Source organism: Diabrotica virgifera, chromosome 8, assembly GCF_917563875.1.
Source record: "Diabrotica virgifera virgifera chromosome 8, PGI_DIABVI_V3a".
NCBI classification, from domain to species: domain Eukaryota; kingdom Metazoa; phylum Arthropoda; class Insecta; order Coleoptera; family Chrysomelidae; genus Diabrotica; species Diabrotica virgifera.
The window spans coordinates 230,751,099-230,760,753 of NC_065450.1; the positions used below are offsets into that span (position 1 = coordinate 230,751,099).

General features: G+C 26.4%; 1 long non-coding RNA gene across 1 annotated transcript; it reads right to left on the reverse strand.

Annotated features, from left to right (window-relative positions):
* Nucleotides 1-6,226: 6,226 nt before the first annotated feature.
* Nucleotides 6,227-9,197, reverse strand: LOC126890742 (uncharacterized). Its single transcript, XR_007700446.1, has 3 exons — nt 9,113-9,197; nt 7,310-7,473; nt 6,227-6,325 (listed from the first exon to the last, which is right to left on the reverse strand). It is a non-coding gene; the product is annotated as an uncharacterized LOC126890742 (long non-coding RNA).
* Nucleotides 9,198-9,655: the final 458 nt, after the last annotated feature.

Sequence of the window (9,655 nt, forward strand, 5' to 3'; positions counted from 1 at the left end):
TTTGACATAAAATCAACAAAGGGGGTACCCTTGGATTTTTTCAAAATTAGCTAATTTAACATATTGGTGTCAATTCCAGTGCCAGAGCTAATATGTAGCACTTTTTTTACATAAAATTTTCCTCTTGTTCGTCTGCTGTTCGCAGAATTTCTCTGCGAGTTACGGTTCGTAAGAAAAAAGCTTCCGTTAAAGAGATAAATGTATCAATTTCTAAAAATTAAAAAAATCATAATATCTCCAACTTAACTTCAAGAGTTAAACTGTAGCACTTTTTGGGACTAGCTGGACCAGGTGTATCTACTAACGCCGAAAAACCGAAGAAAACAAATTCTTTTTTGAAAACTTTTGACATAAAATCAACAAAGGGGGTACCCTTGGATTTTTTCAAAATTAGCTAATTGGACATATTGGTGTCAATTCGAGTGCCAGAGTTAATGTCTAGCACTTTTCTTACATACAATTTTCCTCTCGTTCTTCTGCTCTCCGCAGAATTTCTCCGCGAGTTACGGTTCGTAAGAAAAAAGCTTCCGTTAAAGAGATAAATGTATCAATTTCTAAGAATTAAAAAAATCATAATATCTCCAACTTAACTTCAAGAGTTAAACTGTAGCACTTTTTGGGACTAGCTGGACCAGGGGTATCTACTATCGCCGAAAAACCGAAGAAAACAATTTCTTTTTTGAAAACTTTTGACATAAAATCAACAAAGGGGGTACCCTTGGATTTTTTCAAAATTAGCTAATTTAACATATTGGTGTCAATTCCAGTGCCAGAGCTAATATGTAGCACTTTTCTTACATAAAATTTTCCTCTTGTTCGTCTGCTGTTCGCAGAATTTCTCTGCGAGTTACGGTTCGTAAGAAAAAAGCTTCCGTTAAAGAGATAAATGTATCAATTTCTAAAAATTAAAAAAATCATAATATCTCCAACTTAACTTCAAGAGTTAAACTGTAGCACTTTTTGGGACTAGCTGGACCAGGTGTATCTACTAACGCCGAAAAACCGAAGAAAACAAATTCTTTTTTGAAAACTTTTGACATAAAATCAACAAAGGGGGTACCCTTGGATTTTTTCAAAATTAGCTAATTTAACATATTGGTGTCAATTCCAGTGCCAGAGTTAATATGTAGCACTTTTCTTACATAAAATTTTCCTCTCGTTCGTCTGCTGTTCGCAGAATTTCTCTGCGAGTTACGGTTCGTAAGAAAAAAGCTTCCGTTAAAGAGATAAATGTATCAATTTCTAAAAATTAAAAAAATCATAATATCTCCAACTTAACTTCAAGAGTTAAACTGTAGCACTTTTTGGGACTAGCTGGACCAGGGGTATCTACTATCGCCGAAAAACCGAAGAAAACAATTTCTTTTTTGAAAACTTTTGACATAAAATCAACAAAGGGGGTACCCTTGGATTTTTTCAAAATTAGCTAATTGGACATATTGGTGTCAATTCCAGTGCCAGAGTTAATATGTAGCACTTTTCTTACATAAAATTTTCCTCTCGTTCTTCTGCTGTCCGCAGAATTTTTCTGCGAGTTACGGTTCGTAAGAAAAAAGCTTCCGTTAAAGAGATAAATGTATCAATTTCTAAAAATTAAAAAAATCATAATATCTCCAACTTAACTTCAAGAGTTAAACTGTAGCACTTTTTGGGACTAGTTTGACCAGGTGTGTCTACTAACGCCGAAAAACCGAAAAAAACAATTTCTTTTTTGAAAACTTTTGACATAAAATCAACAAAGGGTTGGATTTTTTCAAAATTAGCTAATTGGACATATTGGTGTCAATTCGAGTGCCAGAGTTAATGTGTAGCACTTTTCTTACATAAAATTTTCCTCTCGTTCTTCTGCTCTCCGCAGAATTTCTCTGCGAGTTACGGTTCGTAAGAAAAAAGCTTCTGTTAAAGAGATAAATGTATCAATTTCTAAAAATTAAAAAAATCATAATATCTCCAACTTAACTTCAAGAGTTAAACTGTAGCACTTTTTGGGACTAGTTGGACCAGGTGTATCTACTAACGCCGAAAAACCGAAGAAAACAATTTCTTTTTTGAAAACTTTTGACATAAAATCACCAAAGGGGGGTGGTACCCTTGGATTTTTTCAAAATTAGCTAATTTAACATATTGGTGTCAATTCCAGTGCCAGAGTTAATATATAGCACTTTTCTTACATAAAATTTTCCTCTCGTTCTTCTGCTGTCCGCAGAATTTCTCTGCGAATTACCGTTCGTAAGAAAAGAGCTTCCGTTAAAGAGATAAATGTATCAATTTCTAAAAATTAAAAAAATCATAATATCTCCAACTTAACTTCAAGAGTTAAACTGTAGCACTTTTTGGGACTAGCTGGACCAGCTATATCTACTAACGCCGAAAAACCGAAGAAAACAATTTCTTTTTTGAAAACTTTTGACATAAAATCAACAAAGGGGGTACTCTTGGATTTTTTCAAAATTAGCTAATTTAACATATTGGTGTCAATTCCAGTGCCAGAGTTAATATGTAGCACTTTTCTTACATAAAATTTTCCTCTCGTTCGTCTGCTTTTCGCAGAATTTCTCTGCGAGTTACGGTTCGTAAGAAAAAAGCTTCCGTTAAAGAGATAAATGTATCAATTTCTAAAAATTAAAAAAATCATAATATCTCCAACTTAACTTCAAGAGTTAAACTGTAGCACTTTTTGGGACTAGCTGGACCAGAGGTATCTACTAACGCCGAAAAACCGAAGAAAACAATTTCTTTTTTGAAAACTTTTGACATAAAATCAACAAAGGGGGTACCCTTGGATTTTTTCAAAATTAGCTAATTTAACATATTGGTGTCAATTCCAGTGCCAGAGCTAATATGTAGCACTTTTTTTACATAAAATTTTCCTCTTGTTCGTCTGCTGTTCGCAGAATTTCTCTGCGAGTTACGGTTCGTAAGAAAAAAGCTTCCGTTAAAGAGATAAATGTATCAATTTCTAAAAATTAAAAAAATCATAATATCTCCAACTTAACTTCAAGAGTTAAACTGTAGCACTTTTTGGGACTAGCTGGACCAGGTGTATCTACTAACGCCGAAAAACCGAAGAAAACAAATTCTTTTTTGAAAACTTTTGACATAAAATCAACAAAGGGGGTAACCCTTGGATTTTTTCAAAATTAGCTAATTGGACATATTGGTGTCAATTCGAGTGCCAGAGTTAATGTCTAGCACTTTTCTTACATACAATTTTCCTCTCGTTCTTCTGCTCTCCGCAGAATTTCTCTGCGAGTTACGGTTCGTAAGAAAAAAGCTTCCGTTAAAGAGATAAATGTATCAATTTCTAAGAATTAAAAAAATCATAATATCTCCAACTTAACTTCAAGAGTTAAACTGTAGCACTTTTTGGGACTAGCTGGACCAGGGGTATCTACTATCGCCGAAAAACCGAAGAAAACAATTTCTTTTTTGAAAACTTTTGACATAAAATCAACAAAGGGGGTACCCTTGGATTTTTTCAAAATTAGCTAATTTAACATATTGGTGTCAATTCCAGTGCCAGAGCTAATATGTAGCACTTTTCTTACATAAAATTTTCCTCTTGTTCGTCTGCTGTTCGCAGAATTTCTCTGCGAGTTACGGTTCGTAAGAAAAAAGCTTCCGTTAAAGAGATAAATGTATCAATTTCTAAAAATTAAAAAAATCATAATATCTCCAACTTAACTTCAAGAGTTAAACTGTAGCACTTTTTGGGACTAGCTGGACCAGGTGTATCTACTAACGCCGAAAAACCGAAGAAAACAAATTCTTTTTTGAAAACTTTTGACATAAAATCAACAAAGGGGGTACCCTTGGATTTTTTCAAAATTAGCTAATTTAACATATTGGTGTCAATTCCAGTGCCAGAGTTAATATGTAGCACTTTTCTTACATAAAATTTTCCTCTCGTTCGTCTGCTGTTCGCAGAATTTCTCTGCGAGTTACGGTTCGTAAGAAAAAAGCTTCCGTTAAAGAGATAAATGTATCAATTTCTAAAAATTAAAAAAATCATAATATCTCCAACTTAACTTCAAGAGTTAAACTGTAGCACTTTTTGGGACTAGCTGGACCAGAGGTATCTACTATCGCCGAAAAACCGAAGAAAACAATTTCTTTTTTGAAAACTTTTGACATAAAATCAACAAAGGGGGTACCCTTGGATTTTTTCAAAATTAGCTAATTGGACATATTGGTGTCAATTCCAGTGCCAGAGTTAATATGTAGCACTTTTCTTACATAAAATTTTCCTCTCGTTCTTCTGCTGTCCGCAGAATTTTTCTGCGAGTTACGGTTCGTAAGAAAAAAGCTTCCGTTAAAGAGATAAATGTATCAATTTCTAAAAATTAAAAAAATCATAATATCTCCAACTTAACTTCAAGAGTTAAACTGTAGCACTTTTTGGGACTAGTTTGACCAGGTGTGTCTACTAACGCCGAAAAACCGAAAAAAACAATTTCTTTTTTGAAAACTTTTGACATAAAATCAACAAAGGGTTGGATTTTTTCAAAATTAGCTAATTGGACATATTGGTGTCAATTCGAGTGCCAGAGTTAATGTGTAGCACTTTTCTTACATAAAATTTTCCTCTCGTTCTTCTGCTCTCCGCAGAATTTCTCTGCGAGTTACGGTTCGTAAGAAAAAAGCTTCTGTTAAAGAGATAAATGTATCAATTTCTAAAAATTAAAAAAATCATAATATCTCCAACTTAACTTCAAGAGTTAAACTGTAGCACTTTTTGGGACTAGTTGGACCAGGTGTATCTACTAACGCCGAAAAACCGAAGAAAACAATTTCTTTTTTGAAAACTTTTGACATAAAATCACCAAAGGGGGGTGGTACCCTTGGATTTTTTCAAAATTAGCTAATTTAACATATTGGTGTCAATTCCAGTGCCAGAGTTAATATATAGCACTTTTCTTACATAAAATTTTCCTCTCGTTCTTCTGCTGTCCGCAGAATTTCTCTGCGAATTACCGTTCGTAAGAAAAGAGCTTCCGTTAAAGAGATAAATGTATCAATTTCTAAAAATTAAAAAAATCATAATATCTCCAACTTAACTTCAAGAGTTAAACTGTAGCACTTTTTGGGACTAGCTGGACCAGCTATATCTACTAACGCCGAAAAACCGAAGAAAACAATTTCTTTTTTGAAAACTTTTGACATAAAATGTAATAAAAAAAGTTAATAAAAAAAAGTAATAAAAAAAAAGTAACAAAAAAAAGTAATAAAAAAAAGTAATAAAAAAAAGTAATAAAAAAAAGTAATAAAAAAAAACTAATAAAAAAAAAGTAATAAAAAAAAAGTAATAAAAAAAGTAATAAAAAAAAGTAATAAAAAAAAGTAATAAAAAAAAGTAATAAAAAAAGTAATAAAAAAAAAGTAATAAAAAAAAGTAATAAAAAAAGTAATAAAAAAAAACTAATAAAAAAAAAGTAATAAAAAAAAGTAATAAAAAAAAGTAATAAAAAAAAGTAGTAAAAAAAAGTAATAAAAAAAAAGTAATAAAAAAAAAAGTAATAAAAAAAAGTAATAAAAAAAAAGTAATAAAAAAAAAGTAATAAAAAAAAGTAGTAAAAAAAATAATAAAAAAAAGTAATAAAAAAAAGTAATAAAAAAAAAGTAATAAAAAAAAAAGTACTAAAAAAAAAGTAATAAAAAAAAGTAATAAAAAAAAGTAATAAAAAAAAAATAATAAAAAAAGTAATAAAAAAAAGTAATAAAAAAAAAGTAATAAAAAAAAAGTAATAAAAAAAAAGTAATAAAAAAAAAGTAATAAAAAAAAGTAATAAAAAAAAAGTAATAAAAAAAAAGTATTAAAAAAAATAATAAAAAAAAAGTAATAAAAAAAAGTAATAAAAAAAAAGTAATAAAAAAAAAGTAATAAAAAAAAGTAATAAAAAAAGTAATAAAAAAAAAGTAATAAAAAAAAGTAATAAAAAAAAGTTATAAAAAAAAGTAATAAAAAAAAAGTAATAAAAAAAATCCACTAGGAAGAATTTCCTGAATAAAAAAAAGTAATAAAAAAAGAGTAATAAAAAAAAGTAATAAAAAAAAATTAATAAAAAAAAAGTAATTAAAGAAAAGTAATAAAAAAAAAGGAATAAAAAAAAAGTAATAGAAAAAAAGTAATAAAAAAAAGCAAGTATTATCAAGGAATCTACCTGCCAAATTTCAAAATTTTCGGATCAAATTTAGAGTGATTTAACAACAAGAAACCCATTTTTTGTACTATTTTTTACATTATTTAATTTATTCTGTGCAGTGTTTATTGAGATATAGTTACATTTTAGGAAATATATTGATAAAGTGTTAGCAAGGAATCTACCTGCCAAATTTCAAAATTTTCGGATCAAATTTAGAGAGATTTAACAACAAAAAACCCATTTTTTGTACTATTTTTTACATGATTTAATTTATTATGTGCAGTATTTATTGAGATATAGTTAAATTTTAGGTAATATATTGATAAAGTATTAGCAAGGAATCTACCAGCCAAATTTCAAAATTTTCGGATCAAATTTAGAGTGATTTAACAACAAAAAACCCATTTTTTGTACTATTTTTTACATTATTTAATTTATTCTGTGCAGTGTTTATTGAGATATAGTTACACTTTAGGAAATATATTGATAAAGTATTAGCAAGGAATCTACCTGCCAAATTTCAAACTTTTCGGATCAAATTTAGAGTGATTTAACAACAAAAAACCCATTTTTTGTACTATTTTTTACATTATTTAATTTATTCTGTGCAGTGTTTATTGAGATATAGTTACATTTTAGAAAATATATTGATAAAGTATTAGCAAGGAATCTACCTGCCAAATTTCAAAATTTTCGGATCAAATTTAGATTGATTTAACAACAAAAAACCCATTTTTTGTACTATTTTTTACATTATTTAATTTATTCTGTGCAGTGTTTATTGAGATATAGTTACATTTTAGGAAATATATTGATACAGTATTAGCAAGGAATCTACCAGCCAAATTTCAAAATTTTCAGATCAAATTTAGAGTGATTTAACAACAAAAAACCCATTTTTTGTACTATTTTTTACATTTTTTAATTTATTTTGTGCAGTGTTTATTGAGATATAGTTACATTTTAGGAAATATATTGATAAAGTATTAGCAAGGAATCTACCTGCCAAATTTCAAAATTTTCGGATCAAATTTAGAGTGATTTAACAACAAAAAACCCATTGTTTGTACTATTTTTTACATTATTTAATTTATTCTGTGCAGTGTTTATTGAGATATAGTTACATTTTAGGAAATATATTGATAAAGTATTAGCAAGGAATCTACCTGCCAAATTTCAAAATTTTCGGATCAAATTTAGAGTGATTTAACAACAAAAAACCCATTTTTTGTACTATTTTTTACATTATTTAATTTATTCTGTGCAGTGTTTATTGAGATATAGTTACATTTTAGGAAATATATTGATAAAGTATTAGCAAGGAATCTACCTGCCAAATTTCAAAATTTTCGGATCAAATTTAGAGTGATTTAACAACAAAAAACCCATTTTTTGTACTATTTTTTACATTATTTAATTTATTCTGTGCAGTGTTTGTTGAGATATAGTTACATTTTAGGAAATATATTGATAAAGTATTAGCAAGTAATCTACCTGCCAAATTTCAAAATTTTCGGATCAAATTTAGAGTGATTTAACAACAAAAAAATAATAAAAAAAAGTAATAAAAAAAAGTAATAAAAAAAAGTAATAAAAAAAAAGTAATAAAAAAAAATAATAAAAAAAGTAATAAAAAAAGTAATAAAAAAAAAGTAATAAAAAAAAAGTAATAAAAAAAAGTAATAAAAAAAAAGTAATAAAAAAAGGTAATAAAAAAAAGTAATAAAAAAAAGTAACAAAAAAAAAGTAATAAAAAAAAGTAATAAAAAGAAAGTAATAAAAAAAAGTAATAAAAAAAAAGTAATAAAAAAAAATAAAAAAAAGTAATAAAAAAAAAATAATAAAAAAAAGTAATAAAAAAAAGTAATAAAAAAAAGTAATAAAAAAAGAGTAATAAAAAAAAGTAATAAAAAAAGTAATAAAAAAAAAGGAATAAAAAAAAAGTAATAAAAAAAAGTAATAAAAAAAAGTAATAAAAAAAAAGTAATAAAAAAAAATAATAAAAAAAAAGTAATAAAAAAAAGTAATAAAAAAAAGTAATAAAAAAAAAGTAATAAAAAAAAGTAATAAAAAAAGTAATAAAAAAAAAGTAATAAAAAAAAAATAAAAAAAAGTAATAAAAAAAAGTAATAAAAAAAAGTAATAAAAAAAAAGTAATAAAAAAAAAGTAATAAAAAAAGAGTAATAAAAAAAAGTAATAAAAAAAAATTAATAAAAAAAAGTAATAAAAGAAAAGTAATAAAAAAAAGGAATAAAAAAAAAAGTAATAGAAAAAAAGTAATAAAAAAAAGCAAGTATTATCAAGGAATCTACCTGCCAAATTTCAAAATTTTCGGATCAAATTTAGAGTGATTTAACAACAAAAAACCCATTTTTTGTACTATTTTTTACATTATTTAATTTATTCTGTGCAGTGTTTATTGAGATATAGTTACATTTTAGGAAATATATTGATAAAGTGTTAGCAAGGAATCTACCTGCCAAATTTCAAAATTTTCGGATCAAATTTAGAGTGATTTAACAACAAAAAACCCATTTTTTGTACTATTTTTTACATTATTTAATTTATTATGTCCAGTATTTATTGAAATATAGTTAAATTTTAGGTAATATATTGATAAAGTATTAGCAAGGAATCTACCAGCCAAATTTCAAAATTTTCGGATCAAATTTAGAGTGATTTAACAACAAAAAACACATTTTTTGTACTATTTTTTACATTATTTAATTTATTCTGTTCAGTGTTTATTGAGATATAGTTACACTTTAGGAAATATATTGATAAAGTATTAGCAAGGAATCTACCTGCCAAATTTCAAACTTTTCGGATCAAATTTAGAGTGATTTAACAACAAAAAACCCATTTTTTGTACTATTTTTTACATTATTTAATTTATTCTGTTCAGTGTTTATTGAGATATAGTTACACTTTAGGAAATATATTGATAAAGTATTAGCAAGGAATCTACCTGCCAAATTTCAAAATTTTCGGATCAAATTTAGATTGATTTAACAACAAAAAACCCATTTTTTGTACTATTTTTTACATTATTTAATTTATTCTGTGCAGTGTTTATTGAGATATAGTTAAATTTTAGGTAATATATTGATAAAGTATTAGCAAGGAATCTACCAGCCAAATTTCAAAATTTTCGGATCAAATTTAGAGTGATTTAACAACAAAAAACACATTTTTTGTACTATTTTTTACATTATTTAATTTATTCTGTGCAGTGTTTATTGAGATATAGTTACATTTTAGGAAATATATTGATAAAGTATTAGCAAGGAATCTACCTGCCAAAGTTCAAAATTTTCGGATCAAATTTAGAGTGATTTAACAACCAAAAACCCATTTTTTGTACTATTTTTTACATTTTTTAATTTATTTTGTGCAGTGTTTATTGAGATATAGTTACATTTTAGGAAATATATTGATAAAGTATTAGCAAGGAATCTACCTGCCAAATTTCAAAATTTTCGGATCAAATTTAGATTGATTTAACAACAAA